Raw genomic sequence first — 22751 nt, forward strand, 5'->3', positions numbered from 1 at the left:
AATTCCAAAGTATAGGACATGATAATCCAAATCCAAATGTTTCTCAAGAAAAGTCATTTACAATCGTTCGGAATATAGGTGTTTGGGCAGATATGATCCAGGGACCCCCAGTATGCAAGGGGAATTAGTCCCCCCTCTGCAAACGCGCCAGTGGCCTGCATTGCAGAGAGGTGTAACAAGGGTGTGGCCTCATTACACTTCTCTGCAATGCAGCTCCCTCGCACATACTGGAGGCTCCTGGTGGACTAGTTGACCCCAGGGACCCCCAGTATGCAAGGGGAATTAGTTCCCCCTCTGCAAACGCGGCAGTGGGCTGCGTTGCAGAGAGGTGTAACAAGGGGCATAGTCTCATTACACCTCTGCAATGCAGCCCCTGGCGCATACTGGAGGTTCCAGGTGGGCTAATTGGCCCCCAGGGGCCCCCAGTATGCAAGGGGAATTAGTTCCCCCTCTTCAAACATGCACGGGGGCTGCGTTGCAGAGAGGTGTAAAAAGGGTTGTGGCTTCATTACACCTCTCTGCAATGCAGTCCCCTGGCGCATACTGGAGATTCCTGGTGGGCTTTCAGGTCTTATATAGTTAGGAATTAGCATTAAAAAAACCTTTGAAATTCACTGAAAAAACCATAGGTTTCACACCAGTTATAGTTAGGAATTAGCATTTAAAAAACCTTTGAAATTCACTGAAAAAACCATAGGTTTCACACCAGTTATAGTTAGGAATTAGCATTTAAAAAACCTATTAAATTCACTGACAAAACCATAGGTTTCACACCAGTTATAGTTAGCTGGAAATTTTACTGACATAAAACCATTGAAATTCCCACGTTATAGTTAGTTGGACTCACTATACCGTGCGCGCCTGCAATGCACTGCTGATGACGTCACATATTACATCACTCATGACATGGTCAGTGACATCACTCATGACATCACTGATGACACCATCCAGTGAATGTGTGTCTTTCTGAAAAATAAATTTGTTTTATATATGTATTTGTAAAGGTCGATGGAAGAATAAATGTTTAAATAAGTGTGTAAATGGATGTTTTTAAAAAAAAAAATTGGTTGGTTAACTGGCTTATTAAGTGTATCTTAGTGAATACAAATATTAGTGAGTATTGTTTAAATATTTAAATGTTTGTATCAGTGTTTCTCTTTGTGTATAAGTGGCTGCAGGGGTTGGTGACTGACTCACTGTTTGTATGTGTTTTGAAGACAGCATATGTGCAGGACTGTATGGGTGGATGAGTGTGTATATGTGTGTGTTAGTGAGTGAATGACTGTCTCACTAGTGTCTTCATTAGTAACGACATATGTTTTAATCTAGTATATGTGAGTATTGATGTATATAAGTGAGTATAGTATATATAGTGAGAGATTGTAGGAGTTCCTGTTTAAATAAGTATGTGTTTCTATAAGTGATTGTTTAAGAGAGTAAGTATGTGTAAGTTTCCTTAGAAGTAAGGTGGTAGTGTGTGTATAAATGTATATGCAAATAAATGGATGTTCAATAGTTTATTTGCATGTGTGAGTATGTGTGTGAGTAACTTTTGGATGACTGCTGATGTGTAACAGGATGTATAGGTGTATCACTACATATGATGAGTGAGTATATATATGAGTGACTATATAGAACTGTTGGTGAATGAGTGGATGTGTATATAGATGGTGGAATTACTGAATTGGTTGTTGTTACTGGTTTGGGTATCTCCATTTTTTTGAAAATGTTTGTTTCTATTTTTGAATATGTGTTTCAAGCGTTACATTACACTGAAATTAGGTCTGTCACTCTGTCACAAGGATGGTGTCATCAGTGATGTCATGAGTGATGTCACTGACCATGTCATGAGTGATGTAATATGTGACGTCATCAGCAGTGCATTACAGGCGCGCAAGTTATAGTGAGTCCAACTAACTATAACGTGGGAATTTCAATGGTTTTATGTCAGTAAAATTTCCAGCTAACTATTACTGGTGTGAAACCTATGGTTTTGTCACTGTTGGAAAAGCAAAAAAACATGCTTTTTCAGAGGTTTTCATTATTTACAATGGAGTTCTGGACTTTTATTAAGGTCCAGAGGTGTCAGGGACAACACCCGAAGACCCCTGAGTTCTACCTGTCTCGGTGCACAAATAAACAGAAACACGGGCTTCTCGATGGTGGCGTCAAAGACCAAAGGTTTATTACTGCAGGGACACAGAAGTCACAGAAACTACACACAGGCAGATTCTAGGAGCCTGTTCGATTTGCACAAAGTGGGTTGCTCCTTAAATACAAATTATTTAGCTGGGGGCAACATTCTCCACATACTAGTACGTTTCTTAACCTTCATGTCCTAAACAATAAATATTTGGCGTTTACACAGGAATCGTCAACAATATCTGATGTCAAAACATTACGAACAAGGGGTTCCCACTGTTTCATCATAATCCCATGTCATCTTTTCATTCAAGGGCCGGACCGCCTCATCGTAAATTTCGTTACCTCCCCCTAATAAAGGCCCAGAAGGAAAGGAGCAGAGCCAGGTGCAGAAGATAGAAAAACAGGATAAGAGATGTTTGTGGGTCGTAAATGGGCAAGGCTACCAGCTTCGGCCGCCTAATCATGATCAGGCCAACGAACACGAGAACCAGTATAGCAGGACTGGCCTCAGGCCGGGGAGGCAGCTTTTGCCGAGTCATGCGGCCACAGCGTTTCTGTCCTAAGGTGCACGTGTCACTAGCAAGGTGAATCGCCGGCTAAAGCTTACGTGTCCTTAAGTGAAATGTATTGATCAGAGGTCACTGTGTGTCCATTGACTATGTGAGGGCAAGGATACAAAATGGCTGCCATAATCTAAGATGGATGCCATGGGTGAATCAGAAATGTGGTTATAACAAGAGTGCTCTTGCTTGTAGCATAGCGAAAACACCAGGATATGCTAAATAGATCATTTGCGGTTCACTGGTACCAAAATTGTGAGTTTACGACAATGTTGAAAACACGGGTTCAAACCGTCACGGAACCTCAGACCCTCCTTTTGCCCTTACATAGGCAATTACTCAGTCTATATCAGAGTCTATCACGATGTTCATTAGGTCAGTTATATGTTGTTGCTTCATCATCCTTTCTCGTACCTTGTCTCCAAACACAGGCTGTTTTCTGAAACAGGTTGCAGCACATAGGCTACACAAAGCAGGACCACATTGGATAATAAGGCAGCACGAGATCAGGAATACTAGGATAATACCAACGACCATCAGAACCTTCCATCCCCACGCTGATAGTAGAGTCCAAAGCCACTCCATTAAGGACCAATTTCCATTGTCTACGTGAATAGAGTCGGAAATCTTGTGTAGCTTAGAGATCGCTTCGTACACGGTCGGAGCATTATTGGGGATGAAAACACAGCAGCTCGATTGGATCATTCTGCATACCCCACCTCGATCTGCAAGTATTACGTCAAAAACCATACGATTCTGCAACATCATGAGACGATCCGCCTGGAGCTCAGCTGTTAAATTACTAAGGGCACCAGCAGTTTCTGTAATAGTAGATTCAACTACCCGTGTTAGCTGACGTAGGTTTCTACTATTGGCCATAGGCCCCCAGAACGGAAGGAAACCTTTGAAAAAGTCTCCGGCTTCCTGACCAGCGGTATCTTCTTTGCTGAAAACACCTCTTGCTACTCTGGTCTTGTGATAATCTGGGGAAGCAGTGTATGTCGGAGGCAACAGTCGAGCAATATAGCATGAACCTGAAAAATCAGCAGGCAGCCATGTATATGCCCTATCCTGATAGAGGAAGTAGGTACCCTTAGCAGTTAGGAAGGCAGGGGAAGAGTTCGACGGATACACATAAGTCTCAACACAGTCACTCTTCCCTAGCCGAGCTCTTGGATTTCTCCCATTACCTTGCAAGCAGAATTGACCTCGGTGAGGTACGACCCAGACTGGAGTTGAGCTTTTACGCTTGCTTTCACCCAAACTAATACTATACTCCGTAGAATTCCAACTCAGATAAACCCGTAGTTCATCTCTAGGGACAGATGGGGAGGTATTGATGTCTTGAATCATGTCAGTTATTCCCTTTATCAAGGCTTTATTAACGGATGTATACTTAGCGGAACGTGGAGGACGCGGGGATAGATCTCGAGAGTATAGACAAATACAGTTTGGAAGGCCCGACATGATCCATTATAGCTAAAAGGCAAGACCAGATAGGGAATGCCTTTATCCATAGTGTGTGGTATCAATCCACATACCCAGCAGTCTGTTGTGTTAACTACCAGTTGGTGTTGATGCAAGAGTTGTACAAAAGTGTTATTTATAAATTCTGAGCGTCGAGCTTGCTCATGTTCAGGGAACGGGTGAAAAGAATGATAAGAAGCAACAGTAGAAGAAACAAGATCAAGGGGAGGTACTGTAGTTGTTATCGGTGCAAAAATTAAATGTATACCAAAGACGATTCCACCCACCAACGTTATTAAAACAATCGAAAACGTAATTGCACATTGCATCAGAAAACATTTGTTATGAAGAATCTTGTAGAGTCTATTTCTGCGAACATAAATTACATTCTCTCGGTGCAGCCCAGGAAGCTCCATCTTCTACAACCGCTCGCGACCACTGATGATATGTACGTAGTTGAAAATGCCTCTATCAGCCCTGGGAGTTCCCAGAACTAACAGTAAGACTGACCTTGTGTCTGGCCCACACAGATTCAACTAGGCACAAAGCCACGACCCTACGGCTACCCAGACGGCAAGGTAATTAAAACAACATAATATACATAGAAAAATACAAAATATTAGCAAACTTCCTGGCTGGAGGCAATGTATCAAATCAAAATATGTAAAATAGGCAGTTTCCTGCTTTATTAGTATTTAGAATGAGAACGTAGGTTGTATCTCAATTTTCCTGGAGTTGTTTGATCCGGAAATAGTCTATTTTCAGCAGGAGTTACAATGTTCGAGTTCGCAGATGGCAAATGTTCGTTTGATGCAGAGGACAAATTTTCAGTGTTCAAAGGAGCAGTTTCAGAAGGGGAGTCAGAGTTCGGTGAATCAGTTATCAGTTCTGCATTGCTGAAAGGAACGTATCTAGGAACTGGTTCGGTTTCAGAGGCACCAATTCCTTTTCTCACCCAGTTATCATAAGGGAGTGGAAGGGGTACACGCTTAGCATGTGTCGCGTGGACCCAGTTTTTTCTACCAGCCACACGTATAGCAGTCCTTGTCGCCAAAAGTACTTGAAACGGTCCGACGAACTTGGGTTGGAGATTTCTGGTCCGTCCAAAGTTCCTAATGACGACGTAGTCGCCGGGTTTCAGCTGATGACCTGGACTTTCTGGAGGCTTTGGCAATGCATCGAAAACCTGTTGGTGAATAAGACTCAATTTAGCAGTCAAGTCAAAAATGTAATCAATTAGCATTGGGTATTCCAGTTGTTTGAACTCCCTCGGTCTAGGTACCCCCCAAACATTAGCAGGCCGACCGAACACAATCTCATAGGGGCTAAGCCCTACTCGAGAATGCACAGTCGCTCTTGTGGATAACAGGGCCAAAGGTAGTGCATCTGGCCAGGACAAGCCCGTGGAGGCTTGTATCTTGGCCAGTTTCAGCTTGAGGGTGCCATTGTAGCCTTCAACTAAACCTGCTGACTGGGGGTGATTCGCACTGTGAAATTTTTGTTTAATACTCAAACCTGCACACACACTTTGCATGACTTTCCCTACGAATTCACTTCCGTTATCTGACCATACAATCCGTGGCATGCCATACCTGGGGAAGTATTCTTTTAGAAGGCTTTTGGCTGTGGACAAGGCCGTATTATCTTTTAGTGGATATGCTTCGATCCACCTAGAAAAAGCACAGACTACCACTAGAACGTACTTAAAGTTGTTACAACGATCCATGTGAATGAAATCCAACTGAATCACTTCGAAGGGGCAAGAAGGAGGAGCGAAGTGACCAGCAGGTGTGGGGATTCCCTTGCCAGGATTATGCATCAGGCATATCATGCAATTTCTCACCACTCTTTCTGCACACTTACTAATTCCATCGTTCTTCCAGACTGGAGCCAACATCTTACAAATCCCTTTAGAACTGATGTGCGCTGCTCCATGCGCCATCGTTACCACCGCAAGCACATACGCATCAGGCAACATCCAACGCTGCTGTTCCGACAAATCAATCCAACATCCACTCGAGTCCAATTTACCCGTATTCTCTTTCCATGCAAGCTTTTCCTCTTCAGTCGCTTCTTCCTGAATTGCTTTCACACTTTCCACTGTATCCTCACACATTCCCGAGTCAGTAATCCATCTTGCAGACGTTGCAACATACATTCTACTCATTGTATTCCTAGCTGTCTGTTTAGTGGTCTCATCAGCAAAGGCATTTCCACGACCAACATCATCCGTGATTGCTCGATGAGCACTGCACTTCACTATCGCAACTTCAGTCGGTAAGGTTAGAGATTCCAACAAGTCATTGACTAGCTGACCATGCTGGATCTCAGTCCCATGGGACGTAATGAAACCTCTTTCCTTCCACAAACGGCCAAAACTATGCGCTACACCGAATACGTACTGACTATCTGTGAACACATTCACTCTCTTTCCCTTAGCTAAAACACACGCTCTAGTCAATGCAATTAATTCTGCAGCTTGGGCAGAATTCTGACTCACTCTTGCAGTCTCCACAATCGTACTCAAAGTCGTTACTGCGTAAGCAGCTGTTACATCACCATTCTCCAATTTAAAACAAGACCCGTCAACATACAACGTGCCATCTGGATCTGATAATGGAGTGTCTTTAAGATCAATCCGTCCTTTTGTCTCCTCCTCGGTTCTGAAACAACAGTCATGTGGTTCAGAATCACTCGACTCCTGACTAGTCGGCAACAATGTTGCTGGATTCAATACATTGCATCTTTTAATCTGAACATGACTTGCTAGCAGTGTCAGCTCATAGCCTGATAATCTAGCACTGGTAAGGTGCTGTGTCTTGGTTCGGTTCATGAGCGTGTCCACGGCGTGTGGAACCATGACCACTAGCATGTTGTTCATGACCAAACCAGCAGATTGTCGAATGGACGCTGCAGCTGCTGCTGTAGCTCTCAAGCAACTAGGCAACGCTCTGGCTACCGGATCTAATGTTGATGAAAAATACGCACAAGGGCGTTGTTTATCACCAAATCGTTGCGTCAGAACACTCAACCCGCAACCTTCTCTCTCGTGGACATAGAGTGTAAATGGCTTACTGTAGTCAGGTGTACCCAACACAGGAGCTGAACATAGTACATTTCGTAACTCAGAAATACTTTGCTGACATTCGGCAGACCATGGCACCGGACTCAGAACACCTTTTCCAGTCAAGGCCACCAATGGTTTTGCCAAAAGAGAAAAATTTGGGATCCATTGCCTACAGTATGAGGTAATACCTAAAAAGGCACGCACTTCTCTCTGAGTGCTAGGAACATTCATCTGCGTAATTGCTTTTATTCTCTCTGGGGTCAACCTTCTTCCCTCCTTTGACAAGAGATGACCTAGGTAGGTAACTTCTTGACAACAGTATTGCATTTTTGAAGGTGACACCTTGTGATTTAAATTAGACAAATGATGCAGTAGGGAAATTGTAGCTGCTTTGCAAGCTTCCTTGTCATCGGCAGCCACTAGAAGATCATCGACATATTGCACTAAAGCAGAACCAGGAGGAAGTACAAAAGAATCTAACTGACTTTTTAATGCCTGGCTGTAAATGGATGGGCTTTCACAATAGCCTTGTGGAGCATGTTTAAACCTGAAGCTTCGGCCTCCTAGAGAGAAGCCGAAAATATCTCTGCTTTCCTTGGCTATCGGAATGCTGAAAAAGGCATTCTTCAAGTCGATCACTGAGAACCATGTGGCTGTAGCAGGAATCAACGTTAACAATGCAGTAATGTCTGGAACCACAGGGAACTGTGGGATCACAATTTTGTTAACCTCTCTAAGGTCGATTACAAATCTATAGACTGGAGGCTTTGAAGGATCAGTGCGTTTTAGAATTGGCAGTACAGAACTGTTACAGATATTTCCTCTAGTTTCCTCTATTACGTCTTTCTTGATCAAATCTTGCACGATCAATAAGAGCGCACGTTCACCTTCACTAGAGATCTTGTATTGTGGGATACGTGGAAATTTGACATTTGCTTTCAAAGTGACTACATATGGTGGAATTTCCAAAAGACCAACGTCGTTAGGACCAGTCGCCCAAAGAGTATCAGGGAGAGAACGTCCAGTGGGAGCGCATCCATTGATAAGTACATCGGGGAGATGATTCTCTTACCCAATGTAAGCTGTACTCCTGACGGAGAACAGTACAAAGTCGCGTACAGGCGTTTTAACAAGTCTAAACCAAGCAGATTTTCATTACAACCAGTCGTCAAAATCAGGGGTGCTTTCAATTGACGAGGTCCAACAGAAATAGACAAAAGACCAGATACGGGGTTGTGAACAGGGGCGCCTGAAAAACCTACTGAAACATTTGTTAAGCCAGACAAAGGTGCGCCAGGGAGTTTCGCATGTATGATAGAACTTTTTGCTGCACCAGTATCCAACAGAAACGGTTCGACTACACCTGATGTTGCTACTGCGACATAAGGCCCACTCTGATCTACTGGAACTGATACTGCTCCCTCTCTTTGTCCATGGCTGTCCTAGTACTCATTTTGCTGAAATTCCTCACTAACTTCACAGTAGTCCTCAACGTGATACTGTTGAGATCTAGTTGGTTGTGCAGATTGTCCGTTTCGCTGATCAAAATAATTAGAAGGGCGGTCATTCGTTTGTGGAGGCATAGCACCTCGTCCTCGACCTCTAGAATTTTGCGTAGAACCACCACGACCTCTCAGAGCTGCAGCAGAATTATTTTGTGCTAATACTGGACACTCATTCTTATAATGACCTTCCTTTTTGCAGTAAGCACACTGATTCCATTGGTATTGCGGTATCTGAGAATCATAGTCGGTCCTCTGATATGGCCCTTGCTGTGTATTTGTCTGATTCGTGCGAGGCGGATATGCCTGCTGCAAAAGGACTTTAGTTTTTAAATCTTTTGTTTTTTTTCTGACTTTTCCTTCTCTTCTTTATCCCTATTTTCATAATACTGGGCAGTTGCAAGTATTTGCGCAGTCGTAGAGACAGCCCACGCACTTTCAGAATCTTTTAATTTATTGCTGAGTTCTGGTAACAGATTGTGCCCAAATTTATCAACGAATAATCTCTGTCCTCCTTCCGTGCTCATATCCTGACCACTGTGATCTAAGAAAGTTTCTTCAAACCTTGTGAAAAAGTCGGAGACACTTTCGTCCTTCTTCTGCCTGCATGCGGACAACTTGTCCCAGTTAACGTGCAATGCTGGCATCAGAGTTTTCATTAAATCGATTATTCTACCAGGCAAATCAGCAATTAGAGGTTCGGGTTTAGAACCACCTATTTGTTGACCATCTGCCGCTATTATTGCTGCCCAATCACCACCTAATGCAACTGGATGGTTTTCTTTACGAATTTTAGCCCAAATTGGTTGTGGTACTACATTGCCAAATAACATGTCAATGTCCGCTAAATTCATTACGCAAGCTTCAACCGTTTGGGCCAACTCTTTGTAATATCCAGCGGGATTTTTATGCGGATCTGGCAAGGCCTGTTTTACTGCCAACACTTCAGCTCGTTTCCACGGAATGTGTATCCACACTCTCTGGAATTGGGCCGGAGTGGCTGCAATACCACGGACCGCATCAGCTTGCACAGCTTCGCGCCAAATTGGAGGAACTTCTGTCATAGGATATTGACGACCTTGTTTCGTACTACGTTTTTCTAGATCTCTTGGTGAGCGAAGGGAAGGATCGAATCTAAAATCTAAAATTAATTCCATTGCTTCTTTTACTTCTTGACCAACTATCATACCTGCAGCAAATTTTTCTTGAACATGGATTAATTCATCCGGTACTTGTTCAGATTCGCTCTCCTCCCACTCTTCACGTAAAAGAGAACACATGACATCAAACACATAGCGCTGTGTCGGTTCATTCCATTGCATGAATGTATCTAATACATCTCGTACACTATACCTTCCAACTTTCGAAATCCACCTAAGGGCAGTAGAATCTAATAGTCCTCGTTCTTCACTACTAGGAAGCTGACTATGTCTCTGAACAGATTCAGAGGCAGGACTCCTCATCAGAGTTTTGTAAAAGGGAGATAGAATGTTAGTGACAGAATCAGTGATTCTCCGACGAACAGAAAGCGGAGTCACATAGCTTGCAGAAGTTTGAAGTAGAGTAGTAGTCGGAACAGAGGAAACAGCAATAGTAGGGGTAGCAGGCAAGGTAGCTTGTGAAACAACAGGTATTAGAGGTACAGGCGCAGGCAGAGTAGCTGGCAATCCTGGAAGAGGGGGTACCGGAGGAATATTGTTAACCACAGGGAGTGCAGGAGCTTGATTCAGGGGAGCAGGAGCAGGTATGCCAGGCTGTCCAGCAACCGGTAACAAAGCATTCGGTAAAGGTGGAGCCGTAGCACCCTGTGCATACGGTGGGGGTGACCTCAACAAGTAAGACAACAGGGTATCCTTTTCAGGGTCCTCTACTATCTTAGCTGTACTCGATGGCAAGGCAGGATAGCATTTGTCTATCGCTAAATTACGCTCTCTATTGGCCACCTCTATCGCTTTCTCAGATTCATTGAGTTGCAGCTGCTTGGCAGACTGCTCTAAAGTCAACTCTTGCTCTTTTTGCTCTTTCTTTAACTTTTTAGTTTCTCTCTGTTTGGATTCTTTTCGCCAATAACGGAAAGAATCAAACATTGCCGGCCGGGCTTTCTTCTTAAACAATTTCATTTCTAAATTATCAAGAATTTCGGGTTCAAAACTACCATGTAGTGGCCAACTAAGGACACCATCTTTCTCCGTGTATCGGATCCACACCTCATTATAAGATATAGGACCCACACCGTGCTTGCAGTACAGATCATAAAGAGGAGTTCCAATCGGAGGAACCAGACATGATTCCTCCAACCGGGAATCCTTGTTGCAACCAAAACACGACAACATACAATTTCTCCGACTTACCATTTTATAAACCGGAACACAGAACAAACACAAACAAAGGTGCGCACTCGAACTAAGAACTTAGGCCTACCAAAGTGAACAAATGTATCGATACCCAAACTAAACCAAAAGATTATCGTAACTAGAACAACCAGTGATAATCTTACGAAACCAAACCAAACCAAGGAACTAAAAGGATTATCCAAACAGGAGCAAACCCTTACGAAGTAACCAAACAACTAGCAACCACTTAATACTTAACTGAGGCACTGAAGACGTCACCAAGGAGAAACCCGTCTTGTCTCGCCGTACTAAGGTCTGCACCTCGGGTCCAAGACAGGGCGACAGTCAAGGCAGCGGACCACTGCAGCCGTCCGAACGGGAACCCTCGTGGAAGAGAACGTCGGGCCACTTTTGCGATATGCCGGGATCGATGAAGTGGGGCGCCTCCCTCTGGAATCTTCACACGAAGCTTCTCGAACTCTTCAGGCTTTTGGACTGGTACCGAATGACGTCGCCCCACCGTGGGCGCCAATTGGAGTTCTGGACTTTTATTAAGGTCCAGAGGTGTCAGGGACAACACCCGAAGACCCCTGAGTACTACCTGTCTCGGTGCACAAATAAACAGAAACACGGGCTTCTCGATGGTGGCGTCAAAGACCAAAGGTTTATTACTGTAGGGACACAGAAGTCACAGAAACTACACACAGGCAGATTCTAGGAGCCTGTTCGATTTGCACAAAGTGGGTTGCTCCTTAAATACAAATTATTTAGCTGGGGGCAACATTCTCCACAAACTAGTACGTCTCTTAACCTTCATGTCCTAAACAATAAATATTTGGCGTTTACACAGGAATCGCCAACAATATCTGATGTCAAAACATTACGAACAAGGGGTTCCCACTGTTTCATCATAATCCCATGTCATCTTTTCATTCAAGGGCCGGACCGCCTCATCGTAAATTTCGTTACCTCCCCCTAATAAAGGCCCAGAAGGAAAGGAGCAGAGCCAGTTGCAGAAGTTTGTGGGTCGTAAATGGGCAAGGGTACCAGCTTCGGCCGCCTAATCATGATCAGGCCAACGAACACGAGAACCAGTATAGCAGGACTGGCCTCAGGCCGGGGAGGCAGCTTTTGCCGAGTCATGCGACCACAGCGTTTCTGTCCTAAGGTGCACGTGTCACTAGCAAGGTGAATCGCCGGCTAAAGCTTACGTGTCCTTAAGTGAAATGTATTGATCAGAGGTCACTGTGTGTCCATTGACTATGTGAGGGCAAGGATACAAAATGGCTGCCATAATCTAAGATGGATGCCATGGGTGAATCAGAAATGTGGTTATAACAAGAGTGCTCTTGCTTGTAGCATAGCGAAAACACCAGGATATGCTAAATGGATCATTTGCGGTTCACTGGTACCAAAATTGTGAGTTTACGACAATGTTGAAAACACAGGTTCAAACCGTCACAGAACCTCAGACCCTCCTTTTGCCCTTACATAGGCAATTACTCAGTCTATATCAGAGTCTATCTCGATGTTCATTAGGTCAGTGATATGTTGTTGCTTCATCATCCTTTCTCGTACCTTGTCTCCAAACACAGGCTGTTTTCTGAAACAGGTTGCAGCACATAGGCTACACAAAGCGGGACCACATTGGATAATAAGGCAGCACGAGATCAGGAATACTAGGATAATACCAACGACCATCAGAACCTTCCATCCCCACGCTGATAGTAGAGTCCAAAGCCACTCCATTAAGGACCAATTTCCATTGTCTACGTGAATAGAGTCGGAAATCTTGTGTAGCTTAGAGATCGCTTCGTACACGGTCGGAGCATTATTGGGGATGAAAACACAGCAGCTCGATTGGATCATTCTGCATACCCCACCTCGATCTGCAAGTATTACGTCAAGAACCATACGATTCTGCAACGTCATGAGACGATCCACCTGGAGCTCAGCTGTTAAATTACTAAGGGCACCAGCAGTTTCTGTAATAGTAGATTCAACTACCCGTGTTAGCTGACGTAGGTTTCTACTATTGGCCATAGGCCCCCAGAACGGAAGGAAACCTTTAAAAAAGTCTCCGGCTTCCTGACCAGCGGTATCTTCTTTGCTGAAAACACCTCTTGCTACTTTGGTCTTGTGATAATCTGGGGAAGCAGTGTATGTCGGAGGCAACAGTCGAGCAATATAGCATGAACCTGAAAAATCAGCAGGCAGCCATGTATATGCCCTATCCTGATAGAGGAAGTAGGTACCCTTAGCAGTTAGGAAGGCAGGGGAAGAGTTCGACGGATACACATAAGTCTCAACACAGTCACTCTTCCCTAGCCGAGCTCTTGGATTTCTCCCATTACCTTGCAAGCAGAATTGACCTCGGTGAGGTACGACCCAGACTGGAGTTGAGCTTTTACGCTTGCTTTCACCCAAACTAATACTATACTCCGTAGAATTCCAACTCAGATAAACCCGTAGTTCATCTCTAGGGACAGATGGGGAGTTATTGACGTCTTGAATCATGTCAGTTATTCCCTTTATCAAGGCTTTATTAACGGATGTATACTTAGCGCAACGTGGAGGACGCGGGGGATAGATCTCGAGAGTATAGACAAATACAGTTTGGAAGGCCCGACATGATCCATTATAGCTAAAAGGCAAGACCAGATAGGGAATGCCTTTATCCATAGTGTGTGGTATCAATCCACATACCCAGCAGTCTGTTGTGTTAACTACCAGTTGGTGTTGATGCAAGAGTTGTACAAAAGTGTTATTTATAAATTCTGAGCGCCGAGCTTGCTCATGTTCAGGGAACGGGTGAAAAGAATGATAAGAAGCAACAGTAGAAGAAACAAGATCAAGGGGAGGTACTGTAGTTGTTATCGGTGCAAAAATTAAATGTATACCAAAGACGATTCCACCCACCAACGTTATTAAAACAATCAAAAACTTAATTGCACATTGCATCAGAAAACATTTGTTATGAAGAATCTTGTAGAGTCTATTTCTGCGAACATAAATTACATTCTCTCGGTGCAGCCCAGGAAGCTCCATCTTCTACAACCGCTCGCGACCACTGATGATATGTACGTAGTTGAAAATGCCTCTATCAGCCCTGGGAGTTCCCAGAACTAACAGTAAGACTGACCTTGTGTCTGGCCCACGCAGATTCAACTAGGCACAAAGCCACGACCCTACGGCTACCCAGACGGCAAGGTAATTAAAACAACATAATATACATAGAAAAATACAAAATATTAGCAAACTTCCTGGCTGGAGGCAATGTATCAAATCAAAATATGTAAAATAGGCAGTTTCCTGCTTTATTAGTCTTTAGAATGAGAACGTAGGTTGTATCTCAATTTTCCTGGAGTTGTTTGATCCGGAAATAGTCTATTTTCAGCAGGAGTTACAATGTTCGATTTCGCAGATGGCAAATGTTCGTTTGATGCAGAGGACAAATGTTCAGTGTTCAAAGGAGCAGTTTCAGAAGGGGAGTCAGAGTTCGGTGAATCAGTTATCAGTTCTGCATCGCTGAAAGGAACTTATCTAGGAACTGGTTCGGTTTCAGAGGCACCAATTCCTTTTCTCACCCAGTTATCATAAGGGAGTGGAAGGGGTACACGCTTAGCATGTGTCGCGTGGACCCAGTTTTTTCTACCAGCCACACGTATAGCAGTCCTTGTCGCCAAAAGTACTTGAAACGGTCCGACGAACTTGGGTTGGAGATTTCTGGTCCGTCCAAAGTTCCTAATGACGACGTAGTCGCCGGGTTTCAGCTGATGACCTGGACTTTCTGGAGGCTTTGGCAATGCATCGAAAACCTGTTGGTGAATAAGACTCAATTTAGCAGTCAAGTCAAAAATGTAATCAATTAGCATTGGGTATTCCAGTTGTTTGAACTCCCTCGGTCTAGGTACCCCCCAAACATTAGCAGGCCGACCGAACACAATCTCATAGGGGCTAAGCCCTACTCGAGAATGCACAGTCGCTCTTGTGGATAACAGGGCCAAAGGTAGTGCATCTGGCCAGGACAAGCCCGTGGAGGCTTGTATCTTGGCCAGTTTCAGCTTGAGGGTGCCATTGTAGCCTTCAACTAAACCTGCTGACTGGGGGTGATTCGCACTGTGAAATTTTTGTTTAATACTCAAACCTGCACACACACTCTGCATGACTTTCCCTACGAATTCACTTCCGTTATCTGACCATACAATCCGTGGCATGCCATACCCGGGGAAGTATTCTTTTAGAAGGCTTTTGGCTGTGGACAAGGCCGTATTATCTTTTAGTGGATATGCTTCGATCCACCTAGAAAAAGCACAGACTACCACTAGAACGTACTTAAAGTTGTTACAACGATCCATGTGAATGAAATCCAACTGAATCACTTCGAAGGGGCAAGAAGGAGGAGCGAAGTGACCAGCAGGTGTGGGGATTCCCTTGCCAGGATTATGCATCAGCCATATCATGCAATTTCTCACCACTCTTTCTGCACACTTACTAATTCCATCGTTCTTCCAGACTGGAGCCAACATCTTACAAATCCCTTTAGAACTGATGTGCGCTGCTCCATGCGCCATCGTTACCACCGCAAGCACATACGCATCAGGCAACATCCAACGCTGCTGTTCCGACAAATCAATCCAACATCCACTCGAGTCCAATTTACCCGTATTCTCTTTCCATGCAAGCTTTTCCTCTTCAGTCGCTTCTTCCTGAATTGCTTTCACACTTTCCACTGTATCCTCACACATTCCCGAGTCAGTAATCCATCTTGCAGACGTTGCAACATACATTCTACTCATTGTATTCCTAGATGTCTGTTTAGCGGTCTCATCAGCAAAGGCATTTCCACGACCAACATCATCCGTGATTGCTCGATGAGCACTGCACTTCACTATCGCAACTTCAGTCGATAAGGTTAGAGATTCCAACAAGTCATTGACTAGCTGACCATGCTGGATCTTAGTCCCATGGGACGTAATGAAACCTCTTTCCTTCCACAAACGGCCAAACCTATGCGCTACACCGAATACGTACTGACTATCTGTGAACACATTCACTCTCTTTCCCTTAGCTAAAACACACGCTCTAGTCAATGCAATTAATTCCGCAGCTTGGGCAGAATTCTGACTCACTCTTGCAGTCTCCACAATCGTACTCAAAGTCGTTACTGCGTAAGCAGCTGTTACATCACCATTCTCCAATTTAAAACAAGACCCGTCAACATACAACGTGCCATCTGGATCTGATAATGGAGTGTCTTTAAGATCAATCCGTCCTTTTGTCTCCTCCTCGGTTCTGAAACAACAGTCATGTGGTTCAGAATCACTCGACTCCTGACTAGTCGGCAACAATGTTGCTGGATTCAATACATTGCATCTTTTAATCTGAATATGACTTGCTAGCAGTGTCAGCTCATAGCCTGATAATCTAGCACTGGTAAGGTGCTGTGTCTTGGTTCGGTTCATGAGCGTGTCCACGGCGTGTGGAACCATGACCACTAGCATGTTGTTCATGACCAAACCAGCAGATTGTCGAATGGACGCTGCAGCTGCTGCTGTAGCTCTCAAGCAACTAGGCAACGCTCTGGCTACCGGATCTAATGTTGATGAAAAATACGCACAAGGGCGTTGTTTATCACCAAATCGTTGCGTCAGAACACTCAAAACGCAACCTTCTCTCTCGTGGACATAGAGTGTAAATGGCTTACTGTAGTCAGGTGTACCCAACACAGGAGCTGAACATAGTACATTTCGTAACTCAGAAAAACTTTGCTGACATTCGGCAGACCATGGCACCGGACTCAGAACACCTTTTCCAGTCAAGGCCACCAATGCTTTTGCCAAAAGAGAAAAATTTGGGATCCATTGCCTACAGTATGAGGTAATACCTAAAAAGGCACGCACTTCTCTCTGAGTGCTAGGAACATTCATCTGCGTAATTGCTTTTATTCTCTCTGGGGTCAACCTTCTTCCCTCCTTTGACAAGAGATGACCTAGGTAGGTAACTTCTTGACAACAGTATTGCATTTTTGAAGGTGACACCTTGTGATTTAAATTAGACAAATGATGCAGTAGGGAAATTGTAGCTGCTTTGCAAGTTTCCTTGTCATCGCCAGCCACTAGAAGATCATCGACATATTGCACTAAAGCAGAACCAGGAGGAAGTACAAAAGAATCTAACTGACTTTTTAATGCCTGGCTGTAAATGGATGGGCTTTCACAATAGCCTTGTGGAGCATGTTTAAACCTGAAGCTTCGGCCTCCTAGAGAGAAGCCGAAAATATCTCTGCTTTCCTTGGCTATCGGAAAGCTGAAAAAGGCATTCTTCAAGTCGATCACTGAGAACCATGTGGCTGTAGCAGGAATCAACGTTAACAATGCAGTAATGTCTGGAACCACAGGGAACTGTGGGATCACAATTTTGTTAACCTCTCTAAGGTCGATTACAAATCTATAGACTGGAGGCTTTGAAGGATCAGTGCGTTTTAGAATTGGCAGTACAGGACTGTTACAGATATTTCCTCTAGTTTCCTCTATTACGTCTTTCTTGATCAAATCTTGCACGATCAATAAGAGCGCACGTTCACCTTCACTAGAGATCTTGTATTGTGGGATACGTGGAAATTTGACATTTGCTTTCAAAGTGACTACATATGGTGGAATTTCCAAAAGACCAACGTCGTTAGGACCAGTCGCCCAAAGAGTATCAGGGAGAGAACGCAGCTCCAGTGGGAGCGCATCCATTGATAAGTACATCGGGAAGATGATTCTCTTACCCAATGTAAGCTGTACTCCTGACGGAGAACAGTACAAAGTCGCGTACAGGCGTTTTAACAAGTCTAAACCAAGCAGATTTTCATTACAACCAGTCGTCAAAATCAGGGGTGCTTTCAATTGATGAGGTCCAACAGAAATAGACAAAGGACCAGATACGGGGTTGTGAACAGGGGCGCCTGAAAAACCTACTGAAACATTTGTTAAGCCAGACAAAGGTGCGCCAGGGAGTTTCGCATGTATGATAGAACTTTTTGCTGCACCAGTATCCAACAGAAACGGTTCGACTACACCTGATGTTGCTACTGCGACATAAGGCCCACTCTGATCTACTGGAACTGATACTACTCCCTCTCTTTGTCCATGGCTATCCTAGTACTCATTTTGCTGAAATTCCTCACTAACTTCACAGTAGTCCTCAACGTGATACTGTTGAGATCTAGTTGGTTGTGCAGATTGTCCGTTTCGCTGATCAAAATAATTAGAAGGGCGGTCATTCGTTTGTGGAGGCATAGCACCTCGTCCTCGACCTCTAGAATTTTGCGTAGAACCACCACGACCTCTCTGAGCTGCAGCAGAATTATTTTGTGCTAATACTGGACACTCATTCTTATAATGACCTTCCTTTTTGCAGTAAGCACACTGATTCCATTGGTATTGCGGTCTCTGAGAACCATAGTCGGTCCTCTGATATGGCCCTTGCTGTGTATTTGTCTGATTCTTGCGAGGCGGATATGCCTGCTGCAAAAGGACTTTAGTTTTTAAATCTTTTGTTTTTTTATCTGACTTTTCCTTCTCTTCTTTATCCCTATTTTCATAATACTGGGCAGTTGCAAGTATTTGCGCAGTCGTAGAGACAGCCCACGCACTTTCAGAATCTTTTAATTTATTGCTGAGTTCTGGTAACAGATTGTGCACAAATTTATCAATGAATAATCTCTGTCCTCCTTCCGTGCTCATATCCTGACCACTGTGATCTAAGAAAGTTTCTTCAAACCTTGTGAAAAAGTCGGAGACACTTTCGTCCTTCTTCTGCCTGCATGCGGACAACTTGTCCCAGTTAACGCGCAATGCTGGCATCAGAGTTTTCATTAAATCGATTATTCTACCAGGCAAATCAGCAATTAGAGGTTCGGGTTTAGAACCACCTATTTGTTGACCATCTGCCGCTATTATTGCTGCCCAATCACCACCTAATGCAACTGGATGGTTTTCTTTACGAATTTTAGCCCAAATTGGTTGTGGTACTACATTGCCAAATAACATGTCAATGTCCGCTAAATTCATTACGCAAGCTTCAACCGTTTGGGCCAACTCTTTGTAATATCCAGCGGGATTTTTATGCGGATCTGGCAAGGCCTGTTTTACTGCCAACACTTCAGCTCGTTTCCACGGAATGTGTATCCACACTCTCTGGAATTGGGCCGGAGCGGCTGCAATACCACGGACCGCATCAGCTTGCACAGCTTCGCGCCAAATTGGAGGAACTTCTCTCATAGGATATTGACGACCTTGTTTCGTACTACGTTTTTCTAGATCTCTTGGTGAGCGAAGGGAAGGATCGAATCTAAAATCTAAAATTAATTCCATTGCTTCTTTTACTTCTTGACCAACTATCATACCTGCAGCAAATTTTTGTTGAACATGGATTAATTCATCCGGTACTTGTTCAGATTCGCTCTCCTCCCACTCTTCACGTAAAAGAGAACACATGACATCAAACACATAGTGCTGTGTCGGTTCATTCCATTGCATGAATGTATCTAATACATCTCGTACACTATACCTTCCAACTTTCGAAATCCACCTAAGGGCAGTAGAATCTAATAGTCCTTGTTCTTCACTACTAGGAAGCTGACTATGTCTCTGAACAGATTCAGAGGCAGGACTCCTCATCAGAGTTTTGTAAAAGGGAGATAGAATGTTAGTGACAGAATCAGTGATTCTCCGACGAACAGAAAGCGGAGTCACATAGCTTGCAGAAGTTTGAAGTAGAGTAGTAGTCGGAACAGAGGAAACAGCAATAGTAGGGGTAGCAGGCAAGGTAGCTTGTGAAACAACAGGTATTAGAGGTACAGGCGCAGGCAGAGTAGCTGGCAATCCTGGAAGAGGGGGTACCGGAGGAATATTGTTAACCACAGGGAGTGCAGGAGCTTGATTCAGGGGAGCAGGAGCAGGTATGCCAGGCTGTCCAGCAACCGGTAACAAAGCATTCGGTAAAGGTGGAGCCGTAGCACCCTGTGCATACGGTGGGGGTGACCTCAACAAGTAAGACAACAGGGTATCCTTTTCAGGGTCCTCTACTATCTTAGCTGTACTCGATGGCAAGGCAGGATAGCATTTGTCTATCGCTAAATTACGCTCTCTATTGGCCACCTCTATCGCTTTCTCAGATTCATTGAGTTGCAGCTGCTTGGCAGACTGTTCTAAAGTCAACTCTTGCTCTTTTTGCTCTTTCTTTAACTTTTTAGTTTCTCTCTGTTTGGATTCTTTTCGCCAATAACGGAAAGAATCAAACATTGCCGGCCGGCCTTTCTTCTTAAACAATTTCATTTCTAAATTATCAAGAATTTCGGGTTCAAAACTACCATGTAGTGGCCAACTAAGGACACCATCTTTTTCCGTGTATCGGATCCACACCTCATTATAAGATATAGGACCCACACCGTGCTTGCAGTACAGATCATAAAGAGGAGTTCCAATCGGAGGAACCAGACATGATTCCTCCAACCGGGAATCCTTGTTGCAACCAAAACACGACAACATACAATTTCTCCGACTTACCATTTTATAAACCGGAACACAGAACAAACACAAACAAAGGTGCGCATTCGAACTAAGAACTTAGGCCTACCAAAGTGAACAAATGTATCGATACCCAAACTAAACCAAAAGATTATCGTAACTAGAACAACCAGTGATAATCTTACGAAACCAAACCAAACCAAGGAACTAAAAGGATTATCCAAACAGGAGCAAACCCTTACGAAGTAACCAAACAACTAGCAACCACTTAATACTTAACTGAGGCACTGAAGACGTCACCAAGGAGAAACCCGTCTCGTCTCGCCGTACTAAGGTCTGCACCTCGGGTCCAAGACAGGGCGACAGTCAAGGCAGCGGACCACTGCAGCCGTCCGAACGGGAACCCTCGTGGAAGAGAACGTCGGGCCACTTTTGCGATATGCCGGGATCGATGAAGTGGGGCGCCTCCCTCTGGAATCTTCACACGAAGCTTCTCGAACTCTTCAGGCTTTTGGACCGGTACCGAATGACGTCGCCCCACCGTGGGCGCCAATTGGAGTTCTGGACTTTTATTAAGGTCCAGAGGTGTCAGGGACAACACCCGAAGACCCCTGAGTACTACCTGTCTCAGTGGACAAATAAACAGAAACACGGGCTTCTCGATGGTGGCGTCAAAGACCAAAGGTTTATTACTGCAGGGACACAGAAGTCACAGAAACTACACACGGGCAGATTCTAGGAGCCTGTTCGATTTGCACAAAGTGGGTTGCTCCTTAAATACAAATTATTTAGCTGGGGGCAACATTCTCCACATACTAGTACGTTTCTTAACCTTCATGTCCTAAACAATAAATATTTGGCGTTTACACAGGAATCGTCAACAATATCTGATGTCAAAACATTACGAACGAGGGGTTCCCACTGTTCCATGATAATCCCATGTCATCTTTTCATTCAAGGGCCGGACCGCCTCATCGTAAATTTCGTTACCTCCCCCTAATAAAAGGCCCAGAAGGAAAGGAGCAGAGCCAGGTGCAGAAGATAGAAAAACAGGATAAGAGATGTTTGTGGGTCGTAAATGGGCAAGGCTACCAGCTTCGGCCGCCTAATCATGATCAGGCCAACGAACACGAGAACCAGTATAGCAGGACTGGCCTCAGGCCGGGGAGGCAGCTTTTGCCGAGTCATGTGGCCACAGCGTTTCTGTCCTAAGGTGCACGTGTCACTAGCAAGGTGAATCGCCGGCTAAAGCTTACGTGTCCTTAAGTGAAATGTATTGATCAGAGGTCACTGTGTGTCCATTGACTATGTGAGGGCAAGGATACAAAATGGCTGCCATAATCTAAGATGGATGCCATGGGTGAATCAGAAATGTGGTTATTACAAGAGTGCTCTTGCTTGTAGCATAGCGAAAACACCAGGATATGCTAAATGATCATTTGCGGTTCACTGGTACCAAAATTGTGAGTTTACGACAATGTTGAAAACACGGGTTCAAATCGTCACGGAACCTCAACAACCAACTTGTAGTTGGTGGGACATAACGAGTCCTGAGATGGGAAAATCACTCATTTGAGTGCGCCCTACATATCAGGATTCGGTAATTTACAGAATTGCTATTTAAGAATTCGGTATTTTACCGATTCCTTAAATTACCGATTCGGTAAAATACCGAATCCTTAAAAAATGCCACCTACATCTGGAAAGCCCAATACCGGGCGGTAACGGCCGAAATTCTGTAAATTCGGCCGTTACCGACCGGTATTTGGCTACCTACATCGGGCCCCAAATCCGGATTTTCAGGTGAAGAGCAGAGTGAATTTATTCAATACAAATAAATATGAAGGGAAAAATGCCCCTCCATGATGCGTTTCGCTCCCCGAAGGAGCTTGGTCACATATATATATATATATTCAACAAATCCAATAAATAAATTAAATAAATTAATTTAAAAAAAAAACATTTGTAAGTGATAAAAAGTTTCTCTAACAAAAGAGATGAAGAATAATGTATAGACCCCAGGTGTGAAGAGAACCGAAACAAAGCAAAGGAAAACACAGTGAAGAAAAATTAGATATATCAACGGCATATTGGTTTTTATTTATCAAAGAAAGCAGTTTATATTCAGAATAGTAACAAACACAGGAAATTAATCAGGG

This window comes from Lissotriton vulgaris, chromosome 1_2 (genome assembly GCF_964263255.1).
Source record: "Lissotriton vulgaris chromosome 1_2, aLisVul1.2, whole genome shotgun sequence".
NCBI classification, from domain to species: domain Eukaryota; kingdom Metazoa; phylum Chordata; class Amphibia; order Caudata; family Salamandridae; genus Lissotriton; species Lissotriton vulgaris.